The sequence below is a fragment of the Chrysemys picta genome, chromosome 1 (assembly GCF_011386835.1).
Source record: "Chrysemys picta bellii isolate R12L10 chromosome 1, ASM1138683v2, whole genome shotgun sequence".
NCBI lineage: Eukaryota > Metazoa > Chordata > Testudines > Emydidae > Chrysemys > Chrysemys picta.
In genome coordinates, this window is record NC_088791.1 from 37,521,126 (window position 1) to 37,535,103 (window position 13,978).

Sequence of the window (13,978 nt, forward strand, 5' to 3'; positions counted from 1 at the left end):
GCTTAATGAACTCTAAAAACCCTGTTGGTTTGCAAAAGCTCTGTTACCTGGAAATGATCAACTGCAGGAGCATGGGAGCAAAGTAGTGATGAACAAACTAGATTGTAAAGTACTTTTCCCACTGCATGTAAAGTGGGTCTTTGATTAAAGTACTCTGAACAAAGAAAAGGACTTAGATAAAAAAATGTACTAACCTGGTCTTATTAGATCTTACATGTGTCGTTTGGGATTTTTCAAAGCACTTTGCATTTGCCTAGCTCTGCTCACATTGAGTTAAATGTTAAAATTCCCATTGACTTCAGTGGGAACAGAATTAAGCCAATGCTGAGTGCTTTTGCAAATCCTGTGCTAGAATGATTTTATTTATATATTCACCAAAAGTGTGATACGTGCACCTTTCCAGACTATTGTACCCCTTTCAGGAGTCTTATTTGGCTTGTGTACCGTCAAGTTTCACTTAAAAACTACTTGCTTACAAAACCAGAATTAAAAATACAGAAGTGTCACAGCACACTATTACTGAAAAATTGCTGACTTTCTCACTTTTACCATATAATTATAAAATAAATCAATTGGAATATAAATATTTTACTTATATTTCAGTGTACAGTATATAGAGCAGGATAAACAAGTCATTAGATGAAATTTTAGTTTCTACTGACTTCGCTAGTGCTTTTTATGTAGCCTGTTGTAAAACTAGGCAAATATCTAGATGATTTGATGTACCCCCTGGAAGACCTCTGCATACCTCCAGGGGTATGTGTACTCCTGGTTGAGAACTACTGCTTTAGAGAACAAAGACCTGGTCCTTGCCCCAAAGAATCCATGATCTAACTTTAGATGTGATGCAACAAGTAAGAGTAACACTAACAAGGCAGCATGAAGTGAGGAAGCAGAAGGATTACAGTAATAAAATGATAATTATCCAGTTCTGGCATGTGCACACCTTGCTGATGCCATTAAAGCAGCTTTCCTTTTACATGGTAAGCAACAAGTGGATGCAATTTACATTGTTATCTTGAGGAAAAACTACTTTCACACCAAATAATTCTGTGTTCTGATATTGTTTCAGTTTGTAGCTTGCATATCAGGAAGTTCAGAGAGGAATTGAACCTCTAGGAGGCGCTGTCCCAGAGAGAACATAGGGAGCATGTACCTGTGCCATGATCTAGCCCAGAGACAAGACTGAGGGCTTGCAAACCAAATGTGCATAAAGTGATAGTCTCAAACAGGAGAAGGATCAAAGATACCTTTTTCCACAACAGGGTTCCAGAGGCATTTCAGGTGCAGGTCATATGTGCAAACCAAATAATTAGGTTTACTTCTACCAACGTATAGGAATACTATTATTTTTAATGGAGACAGTAAGTAATCTTTGGGAACAATTTATGTAGGGATGTGGTAAATCCTCACTCACTTCAAAGTCATTACGTGAAGATTAGAAGTCTTTCTAAAAGATATGCTCTAATTCAACCACAAACTGCTGGTTTATTGCAGGAATTACCAGGCAAAATCTCTGGTGTGTGTTTATACAGGAGGTCAGACTGGATGGATCATATTCTCAGTTGGTGCAAATTGCTTTAGCCCTATTGACTTACTAAAATCAGCTGAGAATTTGGCATGATCATAATGGGAGCTCCTGGTCACTGATTCTAGTTTCGCCATAGTTAAGGTTCAAGCTAGCTTTCCAGGATGAGCCCAATCTTGATACCTCTGGTAGCTCAGCCAAAATAAACCATTCTTGCTGGAAACTTACTTGCCTGATTTATGCCAAGGTAGAATGTCTCTGGAAACATGGAAGTAAACCAACAAGGCATTTGGGAGATAAGAGTGTTCAAGAATTGAGATCACCTCATTTTTGGACTCTCATAACTCTTTTTGGCTCATCACAATGTCAAAATGGCTTCACCTAGAAACTCTATATTAATTTCAATCTGCTTTCCTTGGCAAGGATTGGCGTTGGTGCCTCTAACTCATTTTTTGGCATAGGTGGAGTAAAGGAGTGTGTTTTGGCTGAACACATAAGTTGTTAGAAACAGTGTGTGACTATATTATTTCCCTGCATCTATTCAGTTTTTACAGAGCCCAGGAAGCCCTCACCAGCTGCATGCAAGTTTCCTGTCCTGTGAAATGTGCCAGTAGATGTGCTTCTCAAATTGCAACTAAATCCAGAGGAAGAAGTGCCCTTCAGAAGTTCCATTATTTTGAGGAAGGAGCACAGGGATGGGAAACCTAGTTTGAACTCCTGAGTCATTACCACTGATTGGTTTAAACAATATTCTGCCGTAAGAACATTCATCAAACTTCAGTTAGACTCCACAACACTTTAATAAGGCCAGTACATAAAATCATTCCCATCTTGCAGATGGAGGTGCTGAGTCTGAGCGGTAGCATGGCTTTCCCACAGTCATACAGTAAGTCAGTATAAATACCAATGAGTAGATTAGATCTCTTGGCTCTCAGGCCCATGTCTAATCTACTTGACCCCAGTGTCCTAAAGGAAAGTCAACCTGTGCCTCAGTTTCTCTGCTTGTAAAATGGGGCGATAATATTTACCTCTGGGATAGCCTTCTGCTCAATACAGGGCTGGCATTTAATTTACTAGTGTTCTCACTTGCTGCTTTAGTGAGGTTATAGGAAAGAACACATGTGATCAGAACATGTCTGAATTTTGTGGGCTCTGATGTCCAGATCAGGATTCAGACTTTGACTCTGAGCTATCTCTAATCCAAATGTCTAGAGGTCCCAGATAGGCCCTGCAGCTCTCCAGCATCACATTACCCCTTCCTCCCTATGGACTTTGTAATACATCATTTCCCTCCTCTTCCCCTCCACCCCTGTCAACTTAAGTACTTCTCCTCGTATCAGAGTTTTCTTCTTGGGAGGGGAAATGGAACTATGGCCTGTTACCCCATCTATTGACTGGTGGATGGCCAGCCCTCTCTCCCACTGGCCTCCTTCAGGAGTATATCTCCCTACCTGCTTCCACAAAGACCTGGGGGAAAAAAGTTAAAGTGGCTTTTTAGTTTTTCATGTGTATTACCATAGTGCCTAGTAGCCCCAGTCATGAAGCAGAACCCCAGTGTGCTAGGTGCAGTACAAACACAGAACAAGAAGATGGTCCCTTCCCCAAAGAGCTTACAATCTTAGTGTTAGATAAAAGAAAACAGATAAATACAGACAAGGGAGTACAAGAAAACAATGAGATGATAATGGTCAGCATGATAAGCAGGGGTCTCAGTACACCAGAGGCCTTATTCTTGTCAATATTTTTGTAGGCATCGCAGAAAAGGAGCATTTTAAGGAGGATAGTGAGGTAGCTTTGTGGATGTTTACAGGATCACTTCTGAACACTTGTTAGGCTCAACCAATCAGGGATCCAGAAGAAACGTCATAAGAATCAGCCATGTAGACAAATCCAACCAATCAATCTCAAAACATGAAAATGCATTATGGAAAAGATACACTGAACATTTTGCTTGCATTTAGACAGGACAAAAAACTTTGTGCCCAGCTTCAATGACGCTTTCATGGGAGTTCCTTAAACTCATTCTAGCCCTAATTTTGAAAATGCTACATTCTAGCCCTAATTTTTGATAGCTACCCATTCAGTGGGTTAATACATATCGCAGCACATATTTAACAATGGCTTTTTGACCAGATGCATCTGTCTTGTCAATAGACATTATGTTAACTGCACACTTTTTTTTAACTTTTCAGAATGCTCATGTGATAAGCTATAATATCTCCTTCAAAACTGTTTAGGGCTCAGGTGTTAATTTGGCTGCTATATTCACAATAAAAATACTTTTATACAACATTCACAAAACTGTTTTTACTGTGACATGTAGAAAAGAGAGACGTGGCTGCTATTCAGAAGTTTATCAACTGGATGGTTGCTGATAGCTATTATAATTAAACCAGATTTGAGCTAAGAAAAGTAGAAGGAGAAAACACTTCAGAAACATTTCTCTGCTTGCAATATTTTCTGTCTTATTCCTGCAATTGTAAACTAAAAATAACAAAACATTATTTTTTTCTTCATATTTTTTTGTCATCTGTGTGTGTGTGTGTGTGTTTAATCTTGTAACTTAAGTAAATCTGCATTTTTTATTTTATCTCTTGCTGAAATGAAAAGTGTAAATTGAAGCAAAAGTGATTATTTATCACAATGCCTTTGGACTGTAAAGGGTTACAAATCTGGAGATGGAATGTTTAATGGCCTGCCAACATCTCATCATTCCCAATTAGTCTGAAAAATTGGCATAACTGTGACTTAATTAAATTTATGAACCAGAGACATTTATTTAACTTCCTCATACTTTGCCTATGTTATAACAGGAAGCAGTGTGCCCTTTTTTAAGAGTGGCAAATTAAAAAAAAAAGTCTAAAAAATGTTTTTTTAATTGAACCATGTTTGAGACTATCCCTGGTCATAAAGGTTTACAAGCTCAGAAGAAAGCAGCAGGAAGAAGTAATATCCAATAATGCCAAACCTGCCCTGAAATCACAAGCTATGTGGGCACCTGATCTGAACGGATGGTCTCTGATTCAGTGCACTTGAGGAAGGCAAAAAAATGTGACTGTCTGCCAACATGTCCTGAGGGAAAATTCTTTCTTGACCACAGATTTGGCAATCAGTTAACTTTGTGCATGTGAGCAAAAACTATCATAGTTATAAGCATCTGAGCTTATTTATACCTCGAGATATTTTTTGTGTCCTAGTAATTTTCAATTTTCTTCCTCCTTTATTTATATGATAGTGGACTCTTCCAGTGCCTCTCTGGGCATAGAATTTTAATTGATTACTAACTAAGCATTTGATTCCACCACCCTTGTGAACAGGTAGAACTGCTCAACAAGACTTATTTCTCAAATGCCTTACAACTTGGATAAGAACGTAAGACTGGCGATACAGTGTCAGACCAATGGTTCATCTAGCCCAGTAACCTGTCTTCCAGCTGTGGCCAATGCCAGATGCTTCAGAGGGAATGAACAGAACAGAACAATCATCGAGTAATCCGTCCTTTGTTGTCCACCCCCAGCTTCTGCAGTCAGAAGCTAGGGACACCCAGAATATGGGGTTGCATCTCTCTTCCAAGCTGAAAAAGTCCAATCTTTTTAATCTTTCCTCATATAGAAGCTGTTCCATACTTACTCTTAATCATTTTTGTTGACCTTCTCTTTTGCAAATGTTGGAACGAGATAAATATGCTTATTTTGATTGAAATGAGGAAAATGTGTCATGGAAAAACTACAGGCAATAGGAGAATTTTTTCCTGACTAAGTGGGAGTTAATGAGATGCAGACCTAGTAGCATGATGTACTTGTGTTTGATCATTTGACACATACTTTCATTAAGAAAGTGGGAGGATTTACTTCTGCCTAGTGATTTGAAGTTAATTGCATATGCTGAACTACTACTTACAATAATGATGATGTTCTGATTCTTTAACACTATGTAACCTTCATTTGTTGTATGTAGTATTTTTTTTAATGAGGCTTATTGTGTTCTTGAGAAATTATATAGAGTCTTGTGCCTAGCTGAAATTAGATAATTTGAAAGTAACATCAACATATAAAAAATCTTCAGCCATCGTTTGACCAAAACTAAATTATGTTCCTGATGGTATTTACAAAATATTTGTGGCAAGTACAGTGTGTCTATGTTAAAGTAAATGAAGCATAGAATGAACAGGACATAATCACATGAGACTTGAATTCATTCCAACTTCTACTCTGGAGAAAAAAAAATTACTCAGACAATGGCAGTGAGCAACATGTGATGCAAAGTGAGGCCTGCTCAGGTCAGGCCTGCAGAAGCTAGTGGCAGAAGGCCTGAAAGCAGTTTAAACCAGGAATGTTTGAGTGTACAGTAGTTCAGTGAGTATCACATGCAGATACGCATAATTTTTGAAAGAACGCCAGCCTAGAAGAGAGCTGTCTCATGATGACAATCTAATAAGGTGCTTTGTTGAACTGTAAACTCTTTTAAGAAGATAATGACTGAAACCCTGGAAAACTAAATAACCCTTGTGTTACAGTTATGGGGCTAGCTGCATCTCTGCCCCCTACCTAGTCTCTTTGAGTGCACCCCATCAGGTGTTGGGCATCCTGCCCATAGTCCCTTAGGGTGGAATCCCGCAGTTCTTCCACTCTAAGGGCTTGTTTATAGGGGGTAACAGACTGGCATAACTATAGGAATATAATTACTCTTCTTAAGTAATTATATTCCTATAAAGTCCCTTGTCTTCTGGAATAGCGTCCACACAGTTAAGATATACCAACATAGTTATCATGAGATAATTATTTTGCTTTACCTATGCTAGTCAACTTCCCCATGTAGACAAGCCTCTAGACCTAGACCTAGACAGACTACTTCACAAATACCTATCACGTCTCACCCTATGGCTATGACAACTTTTGGGTACCTGTATTTCCTTCCTTTTGTAACCTGTGATGTAGTGACCATCAGCCTTCTTAGAACTAAATATTTTTAGTTAGCTGGAACAAAGCTTTAGAGGAAAATGATTTGAAAACAACCACCAGCCTACACTTCCCTATAAGCTAATTTGGATAGGTTTCCCTCTTAAATTACAGGAACAGAAGAGCTCCAACTCACATTCTCCTAACCAGATCCTCCTGTGTGACTCTCAGTTTGCTTCTGTTAGTCTGACCCACTCTGTTCAGACTGCTTTGGGTGCTCCCCAAGGAGAGCAGACAAGAGCCATTAAAGCTACTCTTTTGGCATTTTCTGAATGACCCTTAAATCTAAGCTGTCAGACAACTTTTAGAAAGGGTGTTTTCTCTCTTCAGCTAGTATGAAACATCCATCCACATTTATGGTACAGACACACCATTCTAGTGACAAATCCAGTATCAATAATTATCTAAGAGCAACCCTCACTTTTGTCCCACCTTGGAACATAGGAAGAACGTTAATGTTTAAATCGTGCCAGCCAATATTCTACTAACATTTTTTTCAACAAAAACAAAAGCTTTTTTAAAAGGTAGAACTCTATTAAAATTTCAACAACAGTTCAAAATCCCAGTGAACTTCTGAAAATAAAGTAAAAGCAAGTTGAGGCAGATCACATGCATTTTTCTTAGCAAATACTACATAGAAGAAATTGGAATACACCCCTCCACACACACCCCAAAGAAAACATTAGCATCTACAGTCAAAGGTATCACTAAGATGTCATAAGTGGGGATTGGGTTATGATAGGGCCCTACCAAATTCACAATCCATTTTGGTGAATTTCACAGTCATAGGATTTTAAAAATCATAAATTTCATGATTTCAGTTATTTAAGTCTGAAACTTCACGGTGTTGTAATTTTAGGGGTCCTGACCTGAAAAGGAGTTCTTCTTCGAGTGATTGTTCACGTCCATTACACATTAGGTGTGCACGCGCCGCGTGCACGGACGTCGGAAACTTTTTCCCTTAGCGGCTCCCGTCGGGCCGGCAGGGCCCCCTCCTTCCCGCCAGAGCGGCGCCCCGCTCCAGGGTATATATATCCCTGCCGACCCGACCCCTCCAGTTCCTTCTTACTGTCCGTGGCGCCGTTGGAACAACTCTGTCTCTCATCTGAGAGTGTCCCTTAGCAATAGTCATTAGTGTTACTTAGCAGTTATCAGTTAGTTATAGTAGTGTTGAGCCAGTAGTTAACAGCTCATTAGAGTACTTAAAGTTCCTGCCGTGGTTGTTTGTTCAGCCCCGGCACCGGCCCTGGGCGGCGGGGTATGCCACACGCCCAAGGCTTCAAGGCTTGTGCCACGTGCCGTAGGCCTATGCCATTGAGCGACCCCCACGCCTCGTGCCTCCGTTGCCTGGGGGAAGCTCATTAGAAAGAGCGCTGCAAGATCTGCAAGGCCTTTAAGCCCAGAACTAAAAAAGAGAGGGACTTTCGCCTTAAGCAGCTGCTCATGGAGACGGCGTTACAGCCCTCCACTTCGACGGCACCGTCTGCCTCCATGCGGAGCGCCCCGGCATCGGTGCGGGAACCGGCACCGGCGGGTCACCCGAAGCCCGCAGCACCGACCCAGCGGGGAAATACACGACGCCGATCGTCTTCGCCGGCGAAAGCGAAGGGCCAGTCTAAGGCCCGAGGACGCTCCCCGCACAAGAGGCCGGCACCGATAAAGACCTCGAGTGCCCCTAAGGCCGATACGGCCCCAACATGGACCCCGGTAGTGGCTCCGGCGCCGAAAGGCCCGTCGAGCCCCGGGATGGGCGCGTCGAGTGAGGATGAAGGGCTAGAGGAGCTCGTGGAACAGCCCTCCACTCCGGACACGTTTGAGGCAGCTAAGGACCTCATCGCGTTGTCCGTCGAGGCCCCGGCACGTGCTGAGGGCGCTCCGCCGATGCTGCCGCGTAGAGGCAAGCCGGCGATGTTGCGCCCATCACGGTCGCCGTCTCGGCACCGCTCCAGGAACCGGTCCCGGTCGAGCTCCGCCTCGGTGGACTCCCGGTTGCCCTCGGCGCAGGAAGCACCGCAGCAGTCGGGCTTCATCAAGCGGTCGGCACCGACTCAGCAACCAAGCACGAGTCGGCACCGCGAAGCGTCGGCGGTTCGTCACCCAAGGCCGACCAGTCGTAGCCGTTCCCGGTCCCGCGACCACCGGTACCGTTCCAGGTCCAGGTCGGCGAGGCGCTATTCCAGGTCCTGGTCGCGGAGGCGCTACTCCCCAAAACCAGACCGGCACCATCCTACGGCTCCACCGTGGCCTTCCAGGTCACCGTCCGTGGTCTCGGGGACTGACTCAGACCGATACGGCGGGTATGCCCATAGGTCACGGGGCAGCAGAGACTACGGTCAGTCCCAATGGGGCCAACCGAGCCAATGGACATTCTGGACACCGTGGGCCTACCACCAGCATGGACCCCCATCGAGGGCCTCGAGGTCCAGGCCATCCGGGCACCGATCCCGCTCCCCGCGGCACCGCCCGCCATCGTATAGGGAGGCAACGGTCTCTAGACCGCCGGAGCGGGAAGGAGTGGACTCGGCACCGAGTACGGTGCCGTCCCAATCCCACACTGCGGGTCAGGCCACAGAGGAACAACTGGCTGATGCCGGATTGCTGGACAATGAGGATGGGCAGAAGGCCCCGACCTCTTCCTCCTCGCCAGACGAGGCGGTAGCGGGCACACTGGTGTCCGGCCCTCCCCCGATCGACCATCGGGCACACCAAGACCTGCTTCGCCGGGTAGCCCTCAATCTGGGCTTGCAAGCAGAGGAGACTGTAGAGCAGGACGACCCCATGGTCGATATCCTGAGCCCAGAGGGCCCCTCCAGAGTCGCTCTCCCGATTATACGGACAGTACAGTCCAACTATAAGACGGTGTGGCAAACACCGGCCTCTAGTGCGCCAACGGCAAAAGGCGTAGAGAGGAAATACTTCACCCCATCTAGAGGGTTTGACTTCCTCTTTCTGCACCCGTCCCTCTGTTCGCTGGTGGTCTCGGCGGTCAACGAAAAAGAGCGGCATGGCCAGCAAGCTCCTGCCCCCAAGGGCAAGGAAGCTAAGAGATTGGACTTATTCGGGAGGAAAGTCTATTAATCTGGGGGCCTTCAACTGCGGATCGCCAATCAGCAGGCGATTCTAAACAGGCACAATTTTAACTTGTGGGCATCAGTTGCCAAGTTTAAGGCCTCCCTCCCCCCTGACACGCATCAGGAGTTCACGGCCCTGGTGGATGAGGGAATGGCAGTAGCCAAGACCTCATTGCAGGCCGCACTAGACTCAGCCGACGCGGCGGCTAGAACAATTGCGTCGGGAGTCGTGATGAGGCGTTCGGCGTGGTTACAAGCTTCAGGTCTCCCGCCAGAGGTACAGACCACGCTGCAGGACCTCCCGTTTTAAGGTTCGGGCTTGTTTTCCGACCAGACGGACGCCAGGCTACATAGCCTTAAAGACTCACGAGCGACCCTTAAGTCGTTGGGTATGCACACTCCAGTAACGCAGCGTAAGCCCTTAAACCCCAGCCGCCGCAAAGGCAATATCACCCTCGCCCCCGACACGAGCCGTATCGCCGTCGAGGCAGGGATAACAGGCGGAGACGTAACAATACGCCTAACCAGGGCCAGAGTCACGGCCAGGGCAAGCCGCAGCCAGGGAACTAACCAGGCTTTTGAAGCTACGCCCGAGGACAGTGTACCATATCCCATACCGGATCCTCCTCTGTTTTTCAAAGACCGCCTGTCCCATTTCTACCGGGCATGGTCGCGCATAACATCGGACCGATGGGTCCTGCGCACAGTGAAGGCGGGCTATACCCTTCATTTTTCCTCGCCCCCTCCCTGCCATCCCCCTTCCCCGTCCCTCTTCAGGGACCCTTCTCACGAGCAACTTCTCACGCAGGAGGTGCAGACCCTTCTCGCTGCTGGAGCAGTGGAAGAGGTCCCAACAGACCTGAGTGGAAAAGGATTCTACTCCAGATACTTCCTGATCCCCAAGGCAAAAGGAGGCCTCCATCCTATATTGGACCTGCGCGAGCTAAACAAGTTTCTGATCAAAGTTCTCTTCCGTATGGTCTCCCTGGGAACTATTATCCCATCCCTGGATCCGGGGGATTGGTATGCTGCCCTCGATATGAAAGATGCCTATTTTCACATTGCAATCAATCCAGCCCACAGGCGATTCCTGCGCTTCATGGTCGACCAGCGCCACTTCCAATTTACGGTCCTGCCCTTCGGCCTGGCGTCAGCACCACGAGTGTTCATGAAATGCATGTCCGTGGTGGCAGCCTTCCTTCGAAAGAGAAGGATGCGTGTGTTCCCGTACCTGGACGATTGGATACTCGTGGGCAGTTCGAAGGCCGAGGTCCAATCTCACGTGAAGCTGGCCTTGCAGACGTTCGACAGGCTCGGCCTCCGGGTCAATGTGCCCAAGTCCACGTTAGTCCCCACACAGAGGCTGGACTTCATAGGTGCAACCCTGGACTCGGTAACCGCGCAAGCAAGCCTACCAGAGGCACGGTTCATGTCAATTCACAAAGCCGTAAGTTCGGTCCAAAAGTTCCCCACGACAACGGCAAGGTGTTGCATGCAGCTTCTTGGACATATGGCAGCTTGCACACACGTGGTCAGGCATGCCCGCCTGAGGCTCCGACCTTTACAGTTGTGGTTCGCCCACACGCATCGCCCCAACAGAGACCCATTGGATCAAGTAGTCACGATCCCAAACCAGGTGCTCAGCTCGCTACGCTGGTGGCTCGATCGCCAACAGGTATGCGAAGGGATCCCCTTCGCTGCCCCACAGCCCACTCTGACGTTGGTAACAGATGCATCGGACCTGGGCTGGGGGGCGCACCTGGGGGAACTGCGGACCCAAGGGTTGTGGTCCAGAGAAGACAAGCTGCTTCACATCAATCTGAAGGAGCTAAGAGCGGTTCGCCTCGCCTGTCAGACCTTCCGTGCCACCATAAAGGGTCACAGCGTGGCAGTCCTGACGGACAACACTACCGCCATGTTCTATATAAACAAGCAGGGCGGGTCCCGGTCTTCTCCCCTCTGTCACGAAGCACTCCAATTATGGAACTTCTGTATAGCCCATGCGATACACCTCATCGCGACGTATCTTCCGGGAATTCAAAACAGCTTAGCAGACCGCCTCAGCCACTCCTACCGAATGCACGAATGGACGTTGAAGCGAGACGTCCTGCATTCGATCTTCCGGAGGTGGGGCTTTCCCCGGGTGGATCTATTCACCACCAGGGACAACAGCCAATGCCCTCAGTTCTGCTCGTTCCAGAACCTCAGCCAGGGATCATTAGCAGATGCCTTCATGATCCCATGGGGAGGGAGCCTGAGATACGCCTTCCCTCCGTTCCCACTCATACACAAGGTTCTCCTCAAGACCCGCAGGGACAGGGCGACGATCATACTCATCGCCCCGGCCTGGCCACGCCAGCATTGGTTCACGTCCCTGCTGGAGCTGTCCATAGCCGATCCAATCACCCTCCCCCTCCATCGCGACCTAGTCACACAAGACGAAGGTCGCCTACTCCACCTGAACCTGTCTTCGCTACATCTCACGGCATGGTATCTCTCTGGCTGAATGATGCAGAACACAGGTGCTCTCGCCAAGTTCAGCAAATCCTCCTTAATAGTAGGAAGCCCTCAACAAGAGCGACCTACCTGGCAAAATGGAAAAGGTTCTCCCACTGGTGTGAGCCTCAACGCATACAGCCTTTACAAGCCTCAGTTCCGTCTATCTTGGACTACCTACTGCACCTCAAGAATCAAGGGCTTGCGCCCGCCTCAATTAGAGTTCACTTAGCCGCTATTTCGGCTTTCCATCCGGGAGAGTTGGGAGTGTCAGTGTTCTCCAACCCCACAGTGGCCCGATTCCTCAAGGGGCTGGAAAGGGTGTTCCCCTACTCGCGCCCGCCTGTCCCGGCGTGGAGTCTGAACCTAGTCCTAACAAGACTCATGAGTCCTCCCTTTGAGCCCCTAGCCACTTGCTCCCTCACGCACCTCTTGTGGAAGGTGGCGTTTCTCGTGGCCATCACGTCGGCCAGAAGGGTATCAGAATTGAGGGCCCTCTCTTCGGAACCACCCTATACAGTGTTCCATAAAGATAAGGTGCAACTGAGGCCGCACCCCAAATTCCTCCCAAAGGTGGTATCACAGTTTCACATGGGGCAGGACATTTGCCTACCGGTGTTTTTCCCTAAACCCCATACGGACCCTCACCAACGCAGCCTACATACCCTGGATGTCCGAAGGGCGTTGGCATTTTACCTGGAACGGACCAGGTCGTTCCGCAGAACACCCCAGCTGTTCATTGCGATTGCGGAACGTATGAAAGGCTTGCCTATCTCGACACAGCGCTTGTCGGCATGGATTGTGCATTGTATACGCACCTGTTATGAGCTCGCCAATGTTCCGGCCCCGGAGATCCGGGCCCACTCGACTAGAGCCCAAGCGTCCTCTACGGCCTTCTTGGCACAGGTCCCTATCCAGGAGATCTGCAAGGCAGCCACCTGGTCGTCCATACATACGTTCACAGCCCACTACGCGATCCATCATCAGACCAGAGAGGACGCAATGGTCGGTCGGGCTGTGCTACAGTCAGTTGTACCTTGACTCCTACCCACCTCCAATGGTAAGCTTGGGAATCACCTAATGTGTAATGGACGTGAACAATCACTCAAAGAAGAAAGAACGGTTACTTACCTTCTGTAACTGTTGTTCTTCGACATGTGTTGTTCACGTCCATTACACTTCCCACCCTCCTTCCCCTCTGTCGGAGTCTCCGGCAAGAAGGAACCGGAGGGGTCGGGTCGGCAGGGATATATATACCCTGGAGCGGGGTGCCGCTCTGGCGGGAAGGAGGGGGCCCTGCCGGCCCGACGGGAGCCGCTAAGGGAAAAAGTTTCCGACGTCCGTGCACGCAGCGCGCGCACACCTAATGTGTAATGGACGTGAACAACACATCTCGAAGAACAACAGTTACAGAAGGTAAGTAACCGTTCTTTTTGGGGGGGGGATCGCAAGGTTATTATAGGGTGGGGATTGCGGTACTGCTACCCTTCTGTGCTGATGCTGCTGGCGGCAGCTTTGCCTTCAGAGCTGGGCAGCTGGAAAGCGGCGGCTGCTGGCCGGGATCCCAGCTCTGAAGGCAGCACTGCCGCCAGCAGCAGCACAGAAATAAGAATGGCATAATATGGTATTGCCACCCTTATTCTGCGCTGCTGCCTGAAGAGTTGGGCCCGCAGTCAGCAGCCACCACTCTCTGGCCACCCAGCTCTGAAGGCAGCATTGCAGAAGTAAAGGTGGCATGTATGGTATTGCCACCCTTACTTTTGCACTGCTGCTGGCGTGGTCCTGCCTTCAGAGCTGGGTGCCTGGCCAACAGCTGCCCCTTTCCTTCTGCCCAGCTCTGAAAGCAGCGCAGAAGAAAGGGTGGCATACTGCGACCCCCCCCAAAATAACCTTGTAACCCCCCTGAAATTCCCTTTTGGGTTAGA

General features: G+C 47.8%; 1 long non-coding RNA gene across 2 annotated transcripts in view; it reads right to left on the reverse strand.

The window, feature by feature from the left end:
* LOC135973177 (uncharacterized) overlaps window positions 1–13,978 on the reverse strand; it is a 54,557-nt gene that overhangs the window by 14,695 nt on the left and 25,884 nt on the right. The window lies entirely within an intron of this gene.